Below are 20911 nucleotides of genomic sequence, written 5' to 3' on the forward strand. Positions count from 1 at the left end.
GTGCCTGGGTGGTTCAGTTGGTCAAGCAGCTGACTCAGTTTCGGCTCAGGTCATGATCTCATGGTTCATGGCATCAAGCCCTGCATCGGGCTCTGCACTGAAAGCACACAGTCTGCTTGGCATTTTCTCTCGCCCTTCCTCTCTCGCTCCCGCTCCCTCTCCCTCCCCTGCACATGCGTGTGTGTGTACATACTCTCCCTCTCTCTCTCTTAAAATAAGTAAACATTAAGAAAATAGCAAATAAATTTTAAATCTAAAGCAAAGAGACTCAGTGACAATTATTAATCAAACTGACATGCATATAACTCAAAGAAAATTCTTCTGTTCTTTATATTGACTTTTTGCATTCATATTCAGGATTAACACAGAAAACTGATTACAGCAAGCCTTTTTAAATGTCAAAGGAGAATACACCCATGCCTCAAAGTACAAAAACCCTCCCCTTTGAGGGTTGAACTCACAAACTGTGAGATCATGACCTAAGCTGAAATCAAGAGTCAGTCGCTTAACCAACTGAGCCACCCGACTCCTGATTTCAGCTTAGGTCATGATCTCACAGTTTGCTCATGTTGTTCTGTCTGCCTGAAACTCACAGTTTGAGTTCAAGCCCTGTATCAGGCTCCTTGCCTGACCGTGCACATCCTGCTTGAGATCCTCTCTCTCTCCCTCTCCCACTCCCTCTGCCTCTCCTCCCCTCCCTCAAAAATAAATAAATACACTTTAAAAAAAAAAGAAAAATTACAAAGATGAATGGATATAGAATAGTCCATGCCATAGACTCTATGGGAATAATATTATTTTTATTTGTACAAATTGGGTTAGAAAACTCTAATGAATTAAAGCTATGTCTTTAATTATTATTAACAAGTGACCAACTAAAAAATTAGGAAGTACATGTAAAATTAGATAAAAAACCTACATGATTTTAATTCTATTTTTTAATGTGTGTATATGTGGGGTTTTTTGTTTGTTTTTTGTTTTGCTTTGTTTTGTTTTGTTTTTGAGAGAGAAAGCAAGCACATGAGGGAGGGGCAGAGAGAGGGAGACGGAGGATCTGAAGCAGGCTCCACACTCTCACAGCAGAGGGGTTCGAACTCATGAACCATGAGATCATGACCTGAGCCAAAGTTAGACACTAAAACTAACTGAGTCACCCAGGCACCTCTACATGACTTTAATTCTAATTCTTAATGTTCTGCTACCATTATAATAATATTCCCAAATTTTCTAAATTTAAAACATAACATAAAAAATAAATTACAAAAGAAAACATATACATTTCATGCATTTTTATTTGCAAAATATATAGAAAAATTCTTCTGTTCTTTACCTTATATTGACTTTTTGCATTCATATTCAGGATTAACACAGAAAACTGATTACAGCGAGCCTTTTTAAATGTCAAAGGACAATACACCCATGCCTCAAAGTACAAAAAACAATTGAAATATATCATTACAAGTTCTATAGTAAGGATGAATACAAAGAGACTTTGGAAGCATAAGGAAGCAGTCATGGATTCTGTCCATGATGGAGGAATAGGAGTTGGTAGCAGACAAGTTTCAGAGAGAAGATATAATTTGAGCTATGCCTTGAAAGATAAGTGAATTCCACTGGGTTAAAAGGGAGGAAATAACATTTCAGGCAGACAGAACAACATGAGCAGAAGCCCAGAGGAAAAGAGACTGTGACATTCTCATTCCAATGTTAGAATTCTTCGGGGTCTAGATTATAGAGTTCTTGAAAGTGGAATGGGGAGAAAGTTATAAGAAACAAGACTAAAAGAGAGGTTGGAGCTTTGAATATTTCTATTAAAAAATTAGTTTACTAGGTAGATAAGGTGAAGCAAGGAAGGATTTACATATAAAAATAAATTCAAATCTGTATTTCCACAAAAATAACTACCAGCATAATTAAGGATTAATTTGAAGATAAAACTATTATAACTGTCTACTTAAGAAAGTATCGGTGAGTGCTTGGATTAGAGTTAAGAAGAAGAATCATGTAAAAGATAATTTCTGAAGAAGAATTTAGAGAGACTTAAAGACCATTTGCCTGTGGAGGATGAGAAAGCTTAAAAAAGAACTTTCTGAGGTTTCTAGCTTGGACAACCGAACAGATGACGCTGACATTAAATGAGCAGGAATCGTAATGAAGTCATAAGAGTTGTTAACTTTTGAAGAGTAGAGCTTGATTTGTCTTCAAAACATTTGCATTGGATATGCTTAATAGATAGAATATATAGGGGTCAGGAGAAATCTGGAAATTGGGAAGATATTATCCAACATAATTAGAGAGCAATATAGGGTACTGCTTAAGAATTAAGAATCTAGCTGGGAAATCTATATTTGTAACCTGACTTCAGCACAATTATCTGCATGCAGCTTAATCTCTTATTTTCCTAATTTGTGATATAAAACAATAAGGGAAACTATACCATTGGGTCTGATGAGAATTAAGAGAAATAATTTTCTAGAACCATGAAAACATTTAATAAATGTTATTTATTATTATTTTGTCAGGAAATAGCTAATTATTTCAGTAATAGAGGCCGATAAGTTTGGTAAAACAAACAAACAAACAAACAAACAAACAAAAAAGCACCACATGCACAGAAGAAAAAGAAAACAGAACAAGGCAGAAATGGAAACAATTGAGAATACCCAAACCTAAGATTTTTCTAGGGAAATATGAACAAAATAGCCTAGATAGTTATTTGGTCAAATCCAGAGGTCAAAGAGTACTTAGAACACAGGATTGTTTAAAATTGTCAAATACTGCAGAGAAATGGAATGTTCACTGCAGAGATCTGAAAAGTGGGCATTATAACTGTCAACTCGGAGCATTATGTGGGATGTAAAAATAGTATTAAACCCACACCTATCTTTATAAGGCTTATAATCTGTTCAGAAGGCTGTGCATTCTGAAATAGTCCAATTAATTCAGTAAATATCTATTGAAAGCCCATTCTGTGCAGGATGGAATAAAAAATTAAAGAGTATAAAAATATGAAGCCAAAATTAATAATGCAGACAAAAATTGTCATAACATAGCAGAACAATTTCATGCACACTGCAGTAGCCAAAGAGAACACAACATGAAAAAATGAGAACCAGGATCAGGAAGAAAGGAGTGGAGAAGATTCCATGAAGGAGGATTTTCAGGAACAAATGTATAAAATGAGACAATAATGGAGATATCTCCTGGATTTTCATGAAACAGTTTTACTGAAATTCTTCCTTTCTTTATTTTTTTAATTTGTTTTTAGTATTTATTTATTTTTGAGACAGAAAGAGAGAGAGAGAGAGACAGAGTGTGAGCAGGTAGGAGCAGAAAGAGAGGGAGACACAGAATCCAAAGCAGGCTCCAGGCTCTGAGCTTTCAGCACAGACCCCAACGCTGGGCTCGAACTCACAAATGGCGACATCATGCCATGAGCCAAAATCAGAAGGTTAACCGACTGACTCACCCAGGCATCCCTGAAATGTTTCCTTTTGATACAAATGTGCAGAGAAGCAAAAAATGGGGAAAAGCAGTTATCTATAGAAGTAAAATTGAAAAAAGCATTAGTCCAGTATTCAGAAACAATCCTCTTAGCTTATCCAATGGAATAATATGAAGGAATTGTGTCAAAGAACAATGTGGACAGTTATATAGTGGGAATGGAATACAGCCTACTTGCACTATGCCAGTGTTTTTAAAAATATATTTTAGCATTTCATGTCATGATCAAATTTACTATACAAATATAAGACATTCTCTTTGTGGAAATAAGGTATCCAAAACATTCATTTTCCAAAAACAACTCATTCAAACAACACTGTGAATGTGAAGGTCACCTTAGTGGTGAATTGTATGATTTTATTGCCTTGTTAAGTGTAATCTTACAATCATATTATAAATCATAGTGAATATATCCTATAAACAATACAGATAATCCTCAAAACTATAAAATAAAAATGCCCTGTAATTACATGATTCATTTTGCCAAATTACTGCTGAAGCTATACAATACTTATCTTTGGATACTAAATTCTAAATAAAAAGTTTTCATCTAAATGTTCAAGTAATTTTTAAGTAGTTGGCTGTCAATTTCTATATTTCATCTTTCTCATAGACTTGCTATGTATATAAATAGTGAAATATCTGGTGCAAGATATTCATGTGTCATTTATTCCCTAATGACTTTATGTTGACAAAGTATCTCACAAATATCCATAATAATTAATATTAAAAGTATATAACTAGAATGTTAATAAGATTTAATGCTGTTTAAAATAGATCACAGACTAAGTAGCAAATTTAATGTGATTTATATGACTGATGTTTAAAGTGTCTAGACAATTTATATTTAATGACACTTCATTGGAATTAAAATTTTAAAAAGTCTACACTGATTAGGAATTTTAATTCATCATTGTATTACCTAAAACTGAAATAATTGATTGTGATAAGTAGAAAAATTCTCTTAGCATTAAGCTATTAATACTATTAATACTAGTATTAATACTTATTAATATTTAGCTATTAATACTTAGTATTAAGTATTATGTAAGAATTTCTTACATACCTAACAAAGATCTTTTCCTAGTCAGAAATTTAGTTGAATGTTTTATAGATTGTAGAGATGACTACATGGAAAATAAAAACAAGTAACATAGGTTAAATGTAACATAGTTTATGGTTATTTGAATAAAATCTTTTAACAAAGTTTGCTGTTTAAAATACCAAATCAGATTTTCAGTTTCTGGCCTAATATATGAGAGATTGGACATCACCATTCTGTCATAATAACAAGTGAAAATCTAAACAAAAGAAAAAGTAATGTCTTCTTAGGTCATTAAGAGAAGTAAGGTCACAGGACAGCTGCTTATCTTAATCTATTTGGGCAGCTCTAACAAATCTTACAAATTATCACAGCCTGAATGGCTTATAAACAACATAAATTTATTTCTTACTATTCTGGAGTTCCAAAGCCCAAGACGAGTGTGCCAGCATGGTCTGGTTCTGGTGAAAACTCGGGTTGCAGACTGTTGACTTCTTGCTGTGTCCTAACACGGTGGAAGGGGTCAGGGATCTTTCTCAAGACTCTTCTAAAAGCATGATAGCCATTCATGAAGACTCCATTCTCATGACCTAATCACCTCTTAAGAGCCCCACTTCCAACATCATCACCCTACCTTAGGCATTAGATTTTCAATAGTTGAATTTTGGGGAAACCAGCAAACCATAACACTGCTGTTTCCAAAATTGGAGAAACCAGTAGGAGAATAAAGAGAATCACAAGTAACCTGAGTAAAAAACCACCAGCTGAAATCTCCATGGTAACTAGTGGTGGAGTAGGGAAACATGAACTGTAATTGATGAACTGCTAGAGGCTCAGTGTGGATTGATAGTGAAAAACGCCAGAAGAACGGAGTTATAGAGACCCCTACGCTTTTGTGAGTTTTTTTTTCCAGGAGCTTGACTTGGCTCTTACAGTAACTAATGAAACAAGACAAAACAAACAAAAATCTTGTAATGCTTCCTGAAGGGGGAGAAATAAAGAGGCCATTTTGAAAAATACTAGAACATTTTGTTCTTCTTAACAAGATCTGCTCTCAGGAGAAACAAACTGGGGTCTAATTGCTAATAAGAGCCTCACCAACATGAGGCAAGGGAAATGCCCAGCTCTAGCCAGCTGTAACCTTCCATGTAGGAGAAGGGAAATATGCTAGCCCAACCTACTTTAGCCATTCTAACCCACCTGAAGTTCATAGCTCAGAGGCACCAATTTTCTAAAAACCTGAGACCTAAACATGACGAAAGAGTATTTCCCATGCCCCCACATCATACCAGTACATTACTACAGCCTTTTTACAGCAAGTCCTTTTACCCAGGACATCATGTCCAGCCATCAAGAAAAAAATATAAGGCATAATAAAAGACACACATGCAAATACATACATACATACATACATACAGTATACATATATACATACATAAATCCAGACATAGATCTTACCTACTTCATAAAAATTAGTTCAAAACAAATTGTAAACCTAAATGTAAACACACAGAACTATAAAACTTCAAAGTAACATAGGAAAAAAAATCTAGATGACTTTAGGTTTGGTGATGACTTTTTAGATGCAACAGCAAGGCACAATCCATGAAAGAAGAAACTGATAAACTGGACTTCAGTAAAATTAAATTTTCTGCTCTGTGAAAGATTCTATCAAGAAACTGAAAAGATAAGCCATAGACTGGGAGAAAATATTTGCAATAGACATATCTGATAAAGAATTATTATTCAAAATGTACAAGAACTATTAAAACTCAACAAAGGGGCACCTGGGTGACTTCGTGGTTTAAACATCCAACTCTTGATTTCAGTTCAGCTCAGGTCATTACCTCGTGGTTCATGTGTTCAAGCCCTGCATTGGGCTCTGCACTGACAGCATGGAGCCTGCTTGGGATTCTCTCTCTCTCCCTCTCTCTCTGTCCCTCCCATTCTCTCTCTCTCTCTCTCTCTCTCTCTCTCTCTCTCTCAGTAAATAAACTTTAAAAAATTTAGGGGCACCTGGGTGGCTCAGTCGGTTAAGCCTCTGACTTCGGCTCAGGTCATGACCTCACGGTTTGTGAGTTCAAGCCCCATGTCAGGCTCTGTGTTCACAGCTCAGACCCTGAAGCCTGCTTCAGATTCTGTGTCTCCCTCTCTCTGCCCCTCCCATGTTCATGCTCTCTCTCTCTCTCTCTCTCTCTTTCTCAAAAATAAACATTAAAAACTTTTTCAAACTCAACATTAAAAAAAAAACCTTAATTTAAAAAATGGATCAAACACCTTAACAGATACCATATCAAAGAAGATATACAGATGGCAAATAGGCATATGAAAAAAATGCTCCACATTTTTCATCATCAAGGAATGCAAACTAAAAAAAATAAATAAAATATGGCTCTACAACTATTAGAATGGTCAGCATCTGGCACACTTAAATACCAAATGCTGAGAAGAATATGGAGCAACATGAACTCTTTCATTTCTGATGGAACGTCAAATGGCACACTTTGTAAGACTGATGGTTTCTTTCAAAACTAAACATACTTTTACCATGCAATCTATGTAAATATGAAAACATATTTACACAAAAACATGTATAAGGATGCTTAGAGTCAAGCAGTCAAGATTTTTCTTAGTAGGTGAATGAATAAACTGTACATCCAGAAGATAGGGTACTATTTACCGATAAAAAGAAGTGAGTTATCAAGTCATGAAAAAGGCATGGAAGGAACTTGAGCACACATTGCTAAGTGAGAGAAGACCAACTGAAAAGATTACCTACTATATGATTCCAACTATATGACATTCCAGAAAAGGCAAAACTATGACATTAAAGATATCAGTGGTTGCTAGTGGTTGAGGGAGGGAGGGATGAAAAGGGGAAGCATGTTAGTGCAGTGAAACTATGATCCTATAATGATGGATATATGTTGTTATAAGTTTGTTCAAACTCCTAGAATGTAAAACACCAAGTGAACTCTAATGGAAACTATGGACTCCAGGTGAGAATGATGTGTGGGTGGTGGTCTGTCAATTGTAACAACTGGACCTCTCTCATGGGGCATGTTGATAATGAGAATGCTACATATGTATTGGGGAAAAGGCTATTTAGGAAATCTCTGTTATCTGTTACTCGATTTCTCTGTGAACTTAAAACTTAGCTAAAAAATAAAGTCTTTTAAAAAACAAGCTACGAAAATTGTTTTATTGAAAATGACAACATGGTAGTCACCAAGTTCTGAATCTTTGTGTTCATTTCATAATACATTACTTTATAATAGTTGTCAAAAAATATGTAACAATGGTAATTACTTCCTAATAAATAGAGGGCACTACAGGTTCTTCCCAACAACCTTTGCTTCTGCCCACAGTTTAATCTGATGTCTGTAAAAGAAAAAAAAAACCTGATAAAATACACCTTTATATTAAATGTGACTTAAGCAAGATTCTCAAAGTAATTTTCATCATCATATAAATAACTTTCTTCTTTACTCCAGATATTTCTCAAAAGTTTTCCACTAACATACACAATACACTATAAAAGGGGAAAAAAACATCACAAGAGGTTTTTAAATTTTTCTTTTTAAACAGAGAGATCAAGTGCAAAACTATTATCCATATTTTACAAGTACCATATAGACTCAGAGTAAGCTTAGTAGAATAAAATTTTGTTAACTGCAATGGGTACGGATCTGGCAAACAGTGAAAAAAATATTCAGATAAAAGACCTAATGACAAATGATGAGAAGTTACTCATAAACAATTGTTGATGTTAAGGTTTGTCAGTAGTCTTTAAGAATATAAATTTAATGCTAAAATATTTGCATTTTAATTTGATTTAGAAAATCATAAATATCTTAATTACACTTGTGAACAGAATGTTACCTATTAGAATACAAAGGGAAAATTTTCTAAAAATTTTTATATTTTGAAAGTAGTATGTTGTCAGGTGAGTTAATACAAAGTTGGCACAAATGTGTGCATATTAGACTTTTTCCATACATATGTTTGTTTTGTTTTTGTTTTTTAATGTTTATTTATTTTTGAGAGGGGGAGCAGAAAGAAAGGGAGACAAAATATCCAAAGTGAGCTCTGCCCTGACAGGAAGAGAGCCCAACTCAGGGTCCAAACTCATGAACCAAACCATGAGATCATGACCTGAGCCAAAGTCAGATGCTCAGCTAAGCCACTCAGGTGCCCCTCCCTATACACGTTTGAAGGAGAAAAATGAGGCTAAAATTTACACTAACTCGTTTAATATATGTAATGTAAAACGAATACACAACTGACGATATTTGAATTGAAAACCTATTTTCCTCTTTATCCTATGTAAATTTTAATGAATAAATTTACTAATTTCACAAAATTCAGTGACTGAATATGCAATATTATCCAAAGTCTGGTTTTACTTATAAGTAATCTCCTCCTTCTTCCTCACCAAAATTGCATTTCTGAACAATATTCATAACAATTACCTTCTATTATTTTTATCTCCCTCCAGAACTGAAGCACAGTCTATGGCTTACAGCTTGTTTTTGTAAATAACATTTTATTGGAACACAGCCACACTCAATTGTTTATGTATTGTCTATGACTGCCTTCCTGGAATAAATGCAGGAATGGTGGTTACAAGACAGACTGCATATCCCAAAAGGCAGAAAATATACACTAGCTGGTCCTTTGCAGAAAGAGTTTGTCAACTTCTGCTCTGTAAGATGTAAAAGTTCTAGGGACTCCGGGGTGTTTCATTTAAGCTTCCAACTCTTGATTTCAGCGTAGGTCATGATCTTGTGGTTTGCGAGATACAGCCCTGCCTGCTAGCATTCTCTTTCTCTTTCTCTCTGCCTTTCCCCTATTCTCCTTTGTGTGTGTGTGTGTGTGTGTGTGTGTGTGTGTGATCTGTCTCAAACTAAATAAACATTTAAAAAAAGACATAAAGATTCTAATGAACAATGAAGATTATTAAAGGATATATTAAGAGAAATAGCCATTTATCTTAAAATGGTATAATTAATTTTTAGCAAATCAAGACATTATACAACTAGGAAAAAAGGAGGAGGTAATCAATTACTACTTTATATATACATAAGTTATTATTTACATCTATAATATATAGATTACTATTAATATTATATGTATAATTTATTTTAGAGATCAAGTTAATTGAGCGTAATACAAAGGTAACACTCTGCCTGATTCCATCACCAAGTGATAGGGCTAGGATATGAAGTAAAATCTGCCAACTCCAAGTGCATGCTCCTTTTCAGTCACCAGCTGAAGTGAAGGCCTTGGAGAATAGAGAAAGGTTATTTTTATGACACGTAACAATTCAAAATGTGTAATACAGATAATGCACTTTATACCTTGTAAAATATTATAAAATGCTCCTTATTATTATTATCCTTGTTAATAAGTAACTTAGGCATTTTGTTGCCATCAATTATTAGACAGTAGTTTTGCTTAAACACTTAATAGGTAACTACTCACTGGACAAATTTGTTGAAGAAGTGTAATTTTGTGTTTTTTTTTTTTCTTTCTGGTAGTGCACTATCCTTAGAAGTGAACACTAGTGGATGTTATTTATTATATCCAAATCCAAAGTGTTTGGCACAAAATTAATTTTTAAGAGTTTGTTATATACAAAGTATACATGTACTTTTATTCACGTTTCCAAAACATAAACAGTATTGACTTAAGACCTAACAAATGAATTGCATGCTATTCAACAATCATATCAATATTTAAAATTAACTTTTGTGTGTAGAAGCTAGCTCCTTTCTTTACCTTAATGAAAAGCATAAATTGATAACAAAGGGTAAGTCAAATTATATCTGTGGAAAGTCAAGAGTATATTTTACCTGTGTTGTATATGTATTTAGATAAGGTAACTAAAGCTACCAGATCAGATTTCATCAGATGTTGTTGAAGGTTTCACTCAGTTCTTATGATCTGCAGTTATACTAATAGAAATTAAAGTATCTGATAATCTTTAAGAGAAAGCTATCAATTTTTCACTGCTGAGTATGATGTTAGCTAGCTTTTATTATGTTAAGATGATTTCCTTCTAAATGGGTGATGGGCATTAAGGAGGGCATTTGTTGGGATGAGCACTGGGTGTTATTTGTAAGTGATGAATCACTGAATTCTATTCCTGAAATCAATACTACACTATATGTTAACCAACTTGGATTTAAATAAATAAATAAAAATAGTTGTTTTCCTTCTATTACTAGTTTGTTTAGAGTGTTTATTAGGAAAATGTGTTGAATTTGTCAAATACTTTTTTGGCATCTATTGAGATGATTATGTGGTTTTTATCCTCCATTCTGTTATTGGGGTGTATCACATGAATTGATTTTCATGTTTTGAAGCATCTTTGTATCCCAGAGATAAATCCTACTTGATCAAAACTTGTGATTCTTTTGATGTGCTACTGAATTGAATTTACATACTTTGTTGAGGATTTTTGTTTCTATGTTTATCAGAGATATTGCCTTGTAGTTTTATTTTCTTATAGTGTCTTAGTCTAACTTTAGTGTCAGGATAATGCTGGCCTCATAAAATAAATTTGGAAATGTTTCCTCCTCTTCAATTTTTGGAAGAGATTGAGAAGAATTGGTATTAATTCTTCTTTAACTACTTGGTAGAGTTTACCAGTGAAGCCATCTGATCTGGGCTTTTCAGGAAACCCACCCTCATCACTTCCATTCAAAATAGTATTGGAATTCCTAAAGAGAGCAACTAGACTACAAAAGGAAATAAAATGCATTTGAATCCTAAGAGAAGAAATAAAATTATCTATGCTTACAGATGACATGATCTTATATGTAGAAAAATCCAATTAGATTTTAGATTTTAGAATAAATTAAAATATTCAGTTACAGAATACAAAATCAAAATACAAAGATCAGTTGCATGTCTGTACATTAACAACAGACTATATGAAAAGGAAATTTAAAAATAATCCCATTTAAATAGCTTAAAATACTTAGAAATGCAATTAACTAAGGAGATAAAGTTTATACAGTAGAAACTACAAAACATTGGTAAAGAAATTAAAGAAGATACAAATAAATGGAAAGATACCATGTTCATAAATTGGAAACTTAATATTGTTCAAATGTCAATACTACTAAAAGCAATCTAATGTTATTTCGTACAGAAATAGAAAAAAAAATACTAGAATTCACTTGCAATCACAAAGAACTTTGGAAAGCCAAAAGAGTCTTGAGGAAGAACAAAGCTGGAGATATCATACTTCTTAATTCAAAATGTATGATAAAGATATAGTGATTAAAACAGTATTATACTAGCATAAAAACAGACATATAGATCAACGCAACAGAAGATAACCCAGAAATAAACTCACATATATAGGCAACTGAAATTCAGCAAGAATACAAAAAAACAGAACAAAACAAAACAAAACAAACAAAAACAGAATGAGGAAAGGATACTCTCTTCAATAAACAGTGCTGGGAAAACTAAATGTCTACATGGAGAAAAAAAATGAAATTGGACCCATGTCATACACCTGCACAAAACTCAAATCAAAATGTATTAAACATTTAAACGTTAAGATGTGAAACCATAAAAATTCAAGAAGAAAACATAAGGGAAATGTTTCATGACATTGTTCTTGGCACTGAATGCTTGTATGTGATACCAAAAGCATGGGCAACAAGGGTAAAAATAGACAAGTGATACTATAGTAAACTAAAAGACTTATAGGGACACCTGGGTGGCTCAGTCAGTTGAGTGTCTGACTCAAAAATAAACATTAACATTTTTTAAAAGACTTCCATACAGCAATGGAAACAATTAATAGAATTTTCATTCAGCTATTACATAATTGAAGAAAATATTTAAAACCATATGTCTGACAGGTGTTAATATCTAAAATTTAGAAGGAACTCATTCAACTCCATAGTAATAAAACAAATAACCTGACTAAGAAATGGACAAAGGAATTCAATAGACATTTCTCCAAAGAAGACCTAGAAATGACCAACAGATATATAGTAAGATGTTCAACATAACTAACCACCAGAGAAATGCAAATAAAGTGCAGTGATATAATACCTCATACCTTTTTGGATGGCTATTATCAAGACAAAAAAAAGATAAGTGTTAGCAAGGATGTAGAGAAATAGGAACCTTTGTACACTGTTGATTGGAAGGTAAAATGATTCAGCTGCTATAGGAAACATATAGAGCTTCCTCAAAAAAGTTAAAAAATAGAAACACAATATGATACTACTTCCAGATGTTTATGTAAAAGAATTGAAATCAGTATCCTCAAGATATATGTGCATTCCCATGTTCACTGCAGTTATTTACAATAGCCAAGATGTAGAAATAATCTAAATTCCCCTCAATAGATGAATGGATAAAGAAAATATGATATATGTATGCAGTGAATAAATGAATGAATTTTATTCATTCTTAAAGGGTAAGGAAATTATGCTGTGCCGTGACAATATGTTATTAATCTTGAGGACATTATTCTAAGTAAAATAAGCAGTGACAAAAGGACAATTACTACATGATTCCACTTATATGAGCTATCTAAAGTAGTTACACACATAGAAGCAGAGAATAAAATAGTAGCTTCCAAAGGAAAATACTTGGAGAGAAAATAGGAATTTGCCATTCTCAATGAGTGTTTTCACTCACACAAAATGATTAAGTGCTAGAAATATGTTATATGATATTTTGCCCATAGTTAACAATACTGTAATAAAACATAAAAATTGACTAAAAGTTAGATCTCATGTTAAGTGTTCCTACCATGAATAAATAACAAATATTTAAAAGTGAAAATTAAAAATCTATGAGGTAAGGGAAAGACATGCAAGAAAATATAAATGCAGATTAAAATTGTGTTGGCTATGATTTAAAATTTGTTCCCGGGGCACCTAGGTGGCTCGGTCAGTTGAGTGTCCGACTTCGGCTCAGGTCATGATCTCGTGGTTTATGAGTTTGTGCCCCACGTCAGGCTGTGTGCTGATAGCTCAGAGCCTGGAGCCTGCTTTGGATTCTGTGTCTCCCTCTCTCTCTGCCCCTCCCCCACTCACACTCTGTCTCTCTCTCTCAAAAACAAACAAACATTAAAAAAAATTTTTTTTAATAAAAATAAAATTTGTTCCCAAGGTCAAATTACTTGAAATGGTCAATGGTATTTTACTGATACAAACTTTTTTCATCACATGTATCCAATTTATATTAATATTTTCTTTTGCACTTTTCAACATATAGAGAGGTTTTGTCCTCAGTGAAGTGCAAGTGAATAAAATGATACCTGAAACACAATCGAGCTGAATTAATGTTTTGAAACTGTTGAAACATATTGTCTAATTCAGGGCCAAGCAGATATTATCAACACTGGATTCTGATCTGTAAGCCTCAAAATTGAATATTCTATAAATCTTAGAAACACTCGAATTAGTAACATGAAAAATGGAACAGAGAAAAGGGTGAAGGAGATGGAGGAAAGTGTCTTGAGCACCATCTCATCACTTCATTCACAAGAAACCTTTCCTTAGGGGGCAGATGGTCAATGTTCTTGTCCCTAAGCACTGAGAGTGATTCAAGTATCTTTACTTCTTGTAAGATATGCCACTCAAACAGACTATTAGGTTCATCCCTCTGGCAAAGTGAGTTAGAGATTAAGGAGGAGGATATTGAACTGCTCCTTTCAGAGAATGATAAAGTAGCTTGGAAGTTGCTCCTTGTTTTCTAGTGTTAGTGTTTTATTGTGTTATATATGAGACGTTTTATCAGTGTTGATTCTACTTTGGAAACTATTTTTTATATACATTGATGACATAAAAGAACCATTTAGTAAAAGTCTATTTTCAAAAGTCACAGTATATTCTCATGCAGTAGGTCATTATTTCATGTTTCATTAGGTTAGTTGAAAATTTATGACCTGATTTTTATTTTGTTTAATGACTTTTTCATAGACATTTGTATAGTAAATTGTTTTCACTTTCAGTTTACTACCGATCTTTGTTAAAAATTATTATTCTGTCTCGGCCCTGGGGCTTTATTACCTATTATCAACTTAACTGATACCCACTTTAGAAATCTTTCATTTCCTTTTCATAGTATATCATCTAATCTGTCCTTCAAGTGCGGAAGGTAAGCCTACATCTTGACTTAGTAATTCTGTGTAAAATAGAATCTTTAGAAGAAGCATTAAGTGATTCTAGTCGCTAGCAAACCAATATGGCTTTGCAGTGCAATATAAGAGCTATGAAATGACTTATTAGAAAAAAAGTTTATGTAAATTCTGAAAATCAGACTTTTAGATAATACCCTGCATGGTGCATGTGATAATGCTAAATACATCAATGTTAAGTGAGGCAATAGTGGCCTGCATACACATGCTCTGGCTAGCACATATATGTTCAAGTTATTCCAACCAGACTTTCAATGATCTCATTAATATGGTGCAGAGAAGATGGTAGATAATTTAAAGTGAACTCATTACCTAATAACTAAAATGCAGGTTTTAAATAATAGTGCTTTAAAAATTCTTATATATTTAAATACTTGCATACAAAGATGTGTGAATAACCTGTGGAACATGGAAGAGAATGTATGAGGCCCACCCAAGAATCACCTAGGGTGTACATTCAAAAAAGTGTGCTCTAAAAGCCCAACAGGTGGTTCTGATTGGCAACTGAAATTGAAACCTACCGCTTTTCATACAAGAAGTGCTGACAGAAAATTTTATTTTAAAGTTAAAAATTGTTTTATGTGTGTTTTACTCATAGTTTTGTGATAATGGAAAAAGAAAGAATTGTCCTTAATATCAATTGGGAATTTTTTTTAGTTTTTAAAAAATGTTTATTTAGATAAATGAAAGAAAAAAATCAAGTGAGTTTCATACAGGAGGTGGATTTGTTTTGCTTTGGCTCTTAGCAACTGGTTGTACACTTAATGACATATTGAAGACTGAGAAAAGACAAGTTTGGAGAAATATAAAAATAAGAGTTGTATATACATTAACTTGAGATGCTTCAGCTATATGCAAATGGAGTTGTAAAACACAGAGTTGGCTATAAAGACATGAAATTAAAGAAATCTGATCTTCATATGCAATTTGATTTGAAACCAGGAAGTAGTCATGATGTTTTTTTGGTCATAGAACCCAGTGAGATCACCCTGAAAGCAATAATCACCCTGAGAGAAGAGAAAAGTCCCAGCTCTGAGACTTTAGATGTAACATAGATGAAGAAGAGCCAGTAAATGAGACAGAGAGAGTGAGGACAGAATAGTTGAAGGAAAACAAGAAGAGAGTTGTCATAAAAACCAAGGAAGAAAATGTCCATAAGGGAAGAAGTGAGCATCTGGATTAGTTGCTACTGAGAGGGCAAATTAGATCCTAGAAGTATCCTTTAGCTATGGCAATTTGGAGTTTCAGCTCTTGACTGGGAGCACAAGACCCATTAGAATGTGATGCAGAATAAATAAGAGGTGAGGAAGTAAAGTGACAGTGCTAAAGAGTTTTGGTTTCAAAGTTGAGTCAAACAGGGTGATAGCTGAAAGGTTGTAGAATGAATGTAGTTTTTTGTTTTTTTTTTTAAGATTTGTTATGCATATGCCATTCCTCTTCAGCTTCAATGTAGGGATAAGCCAACAACAAAGGAAGTATTCCTAATGTAGTAGAGACAGAATACAGAAGCAAAGTCCTTGAGAAAAAAATGAGAGCAGAAGTTATACTGAGTACATGGTTATATTGTCCATTCAGTATTTGTAATGTCAGTAGTAAGGTATAAAAATATATCTCACAAATTTTGGGGTGTTTTCTAGAAGAGAATTGACAGGTTTTTTTTTATATGAATACAGTTTATTGGCATAAAGTTTTCATATCTGCGTTGTATGAGGAAAAGACTACCATAATCTATAAACTGGTTGCAATTTTGCTACTTAAGGAAGAGAGAAAGAAATTAATGTTTGTTAAGACTCAGCTATCTGATGACTGCTGGTTTCCTGGATGTCTCCATTGTTTAGTAATTCCCCCTGACAGCACAGCTATAGGAAAGAACAAGGACTCCAACTTGGCAACAAAAATGACAACGGTCCAGGTCAAGCCTGTGGTCATATAGAGTTACAAAAGAGTGATTCTTTATCCTTAGCTTCAAAATCTCCTGGGAGCTCATAAAAACAAAATTGCTGGCCCCAATCCAGAACCATTGACTCTAGAATGATGGAGACAATACACAGGGAAATAGATTTTGACTAGCACCTCAGGTATATATATGATATTCTCTTGACCCTGGTCTGCAGATCAGTGTTCAGTAGTATTGAGAGAATCTTACTTAGTCCATTTTGAACTGCTATAAAAAAATACCATAAACAGAGTGGCTTAATAACAACATTTATTTTTCACATTTGCAAAGACTAGGAAGTCTGAGATTTTAAGATGGTAGATTTAGTAGATCTGGACTGGGGTCAGCAATTTTGTTTTTATAAACTCTCAGGAGCTGTGCTGTCAATCATGACAGTGCAGCCTTCATGAATGGGATTAGTACCCTTATGAAAGAGGCCCTAGGGAGATCCTCTACACTTTCTTCCATGTGAAGTTACAGATAGAAGTCACCATTTATGAACCAGGAAATAGGCTCTCTATATACATTGATACATTGGTCATCTTCATGACCTAATCAACTCTCAAAGTCCCCACCTCCTAATAATATCACCTTGAGAGATAGGATTTCAACATATGAATTTTGGAAGAATACAAATTTACAGTCCATAGCACCTAGGTAAATATAAGGGCTAGGGGCATAATCCAGATTAACAAATGTCAACAATAAATAATCATGTAGAAAACATGTTGGGAGGAAGTGAAGCCATGGAGTAAACACACAATGAAACCAATCTATATCCAGTCCATAGGCAGCCTTGTTATCCATGGAGTTTATCATTCCCTCCAAAGAAAACTCACTCTATTAGGCATAAACTAGAAATAGACATATTGCTGAAGATTACGGAGGGGAAATTAATGTGACTGGATTTGTCACACAATATATAATATATTAAATTAGTTTATGCTTCTTAATTCTATTCTCAATTATTCTCTGAGTTGCTTCATTCTTATATATGGCTTCTAAACTCCCAGACTCCTGTCTAAATCTCCCTGTCTAAATCTCTTGGCCTTTATTTGTATCTCTTTTGTCTGAAGAGAAATGTAGTTCCATTTGAGTTATAACAATCATTACATTCTTGTAGGCATTCTTTATTACTGTGTTTAAGTTTTGAAGGCTCAGCAAAATGGAGATTATTAACATTCCAAGTACAGTTGTGGAGAGTGGCAGAGAATTATAAACATTTTTTCTGTCATAATTTACATAAAAAGGGGGCATAATCATGGATATCTTAAATACAGTATGTAATAAGAAAAGTTGGCTCCAGTTTGTAAAATGAGAAATTTAGCCAAGAACAAGACAAAGGGCAAGTTGGCTCCATGGATGTTGGTGTAAAGTCAGAACAACTTATTTGGTGTTTACATTCTGCCAAGCAAACTTTTAACTTCAAGGCCAATTTCCTGGACAAATTTTTCTTGTTCTTATATAATAGACAGATGCCAGGACAATTCTTTAGTAAGGTACCTGAAATCTTACTAATTGGACCCCAAGGTTGTATAGAGAAAAGATGAGTAATAGTGCTTTCTAGCCCAGGGTTGCCAATTAAGGAGCAAAGGCAGAACTTTGGTGAGCCCAAAGTGAAACTCAGGATTTGATGAGATGAAGATTTCTCTAGAAATTGGTTTTAAAGTACATTTATCAATTTAAATTAGGAGCTGGGCTGTGAGAAGACCATCACTGGCATTTTGACTAATTGAAGGTAGATTCTCAATTAAAAAAAGACAGAGCAATTTTAGAGCTAATTTCTGGAACAGGAAGAAGTTAAATCTTTCTCTATTCACCATGTGAGATTGTAAGCACATGAATATTTTTGGTGATATTTCCACATAATTTATAATAATAAAAACAGGAATTATTAAAAAAACAACCTAACCATATACTTGAGCATATGTTACTAATTTAAACATTCTTCTAAAACAATATCCCTCAAATCCTTATCTATAAATGCAGGATAGACCCTATACCTGGTATACAGGCTCTTAGTGGAATTTCCAGAGACCTTTGGATAAAAAGAAAACTTTTTGTAGGTTTTTTTAGCTTTGATTTCAGAAAAACTGTTTTAGTCTTGACCAAAGTGTTTTATCCTGGAAATATGAGAAAAAGAAATGAGGACTGTGTTCATGAGTGAGCTTACTGTATTCTCTTCTAGGGTTGTGTTTTATTTTATAAATCTGAGATTACTGATAAGGTAAACTGGTTCAAATAGGAATGTCACTAGCATCCAAACAAGTCTATATGTACAGGATTACTCCAGCTTAGATTTGGAGGAGATAGCTCATATTCCAGAAGGTCTAATAAGAAATCTCATTAGGGCTATTGACTACAATCTCAAATTAATAATTTTCTCAGCAAAAGTACCCAATACATCCAACAGTATTTTACCAAGTTTTCTGTTTGCTAATAAAAATAACAATAACAAGAAAAACAAGGAAACAATCAACCAAGAAAATTGAATAAAGTGTTATCTCAGTGAATACTTTTAGAAATCATATTGTTCAATATTGAAACTGTGCTCAAATAGTATAGAAAATATACTCCATTATAAGGATCCTGTAAAATAGAAAAACATTAATTTTAACCTTTCTAGAATTATAAAAACAAGAACATAATTTATAATATTTTCTATATCTGATATATATCCTAATAAAAATTCCAAAAATAAATGCATACATATATGGTCAATAAATTTACAAAAGTTCCAAAAATAGACAATGGTAAAAGAAGAGCTCCTTCAACAAATACTGTGGGGAAAACTGGACAACTACATGCAAAAGAATTAAACTGGACCATTATATTACACCATGTACAAAAGTCAACTCAAAACAGATTAAAGCCTTTTATGTAAGACCTGAAACCATAAAATTCCTAGAAGAAAACATAGGAGGTAAACTCCTTGGCATCAGTATTACAGATTTTTATCTGACTCCAAAGAACTCACACACGTCAATAACAACAACAAACCCCACAAAGAATCTGATTTAAAAATGGGCAGAGTACATGAATAGACATTTTTCCAAAGAAGACACACAGATGGCCAACAGGCACATGAAAATTTGCTCAACATCACTAATCATCAGGGAAATGCAAATCAAAACTACAATGAGATGTCACCTCACACCTGTTGGGGTGGCTGTTATCAAAACAACCCAAAAGATAACAAATGTTGGCAAGGATGTGGAGAAACAGAAATTCTTAGACACTGTTGGGAATATAAATCTGTACAGCCACCATGGAAAAAGTATGAAGAGTCTTCAAAAACATTAAAAAAGAATTATCATAGAATCCAGCAAATCCACTTTTGGGTGTGTACTCAAAATAATTGGAAACAGGGTCTCAGAGTTATTTCCAGATCCATGTTAGCAGTGTTAATCACAAGATAAAACCTGGAAATAACCCAAGTGTCTATCAATGAATGAATAAGCAAGCAAGTATGGTATATATACAATGGAATATTATTCAACCTTAGAAAGGAAGAAAATTTCCCCTTATGCTACAACATGGATGAACCTAGGAAATATTTTGCAAGTGGAATAAGCCAATTGCAAAAATATAAATGCTGCATGACTTCACTTATAGAAAGTACATAGAATAGTCAAAATCATAGAAGGTTACCTGGGACCGGGTGCAGCAGGTATCTGGTCTAGCAACAAGCACCGAAGATGTGAAGCATGAGCCAGGAGCCTCAGCCCATTGGGTAGCCCTGGAAGGTCACAAGAGGGTCCAACCCTCGAATTCCAGAGGTGACCACAAGGACTCAGCCCATGGAGGAAGGTCCAGCTGGGAAGACACCTGCTCCTTTGCCACACCTTGCACAGATGACTCCATACAGGAGAGAGGAGTTAAGATGGCAGGGAAGTAGGGGAACCAAGATTTCCCTCGCCCTGCAGATACAGTTGTATTGAGGTCAGAATACCTGGATCACCCAGGAATTCAGTCTGCAGAGTGACAGAAAAATATCCATAAGTGGAGAAAGACAACTTGGTGAGACAGAAGCGCATGTATGGGAGTTGGGAGAGACAAAACGGGTGGCATAGGTACAAAGGGGAGGGAACCCTTCTGAGAGACAAAAGGGAGAGAAAGTGGCTGTGGAAGTAAGGTATTGTGTTTGGACAAGAGAAAACCCTCTCCAGACCATGGAGTTTGGAATGAGAAAAATGGAGAATGCCAGGTTTTACTGTGCAAACAGCTTTAGGAGCTGAAGATTGGAGTT

The sequence above is a fragment of the Neofelis nebulosa genome, chromosome 3, assembly GCF_028018385.1.
Source record: "Neofelis nebulosa isolate mNeoNeb1 chromosome 3, mNeoNeb1.pri, whole genome shotgun sequence".
NCBI lineage: Eukaryota > Metazoa > Chordata > Mammalia > Carnivora > Felidae > Neofelis > Neofelis nebulosa.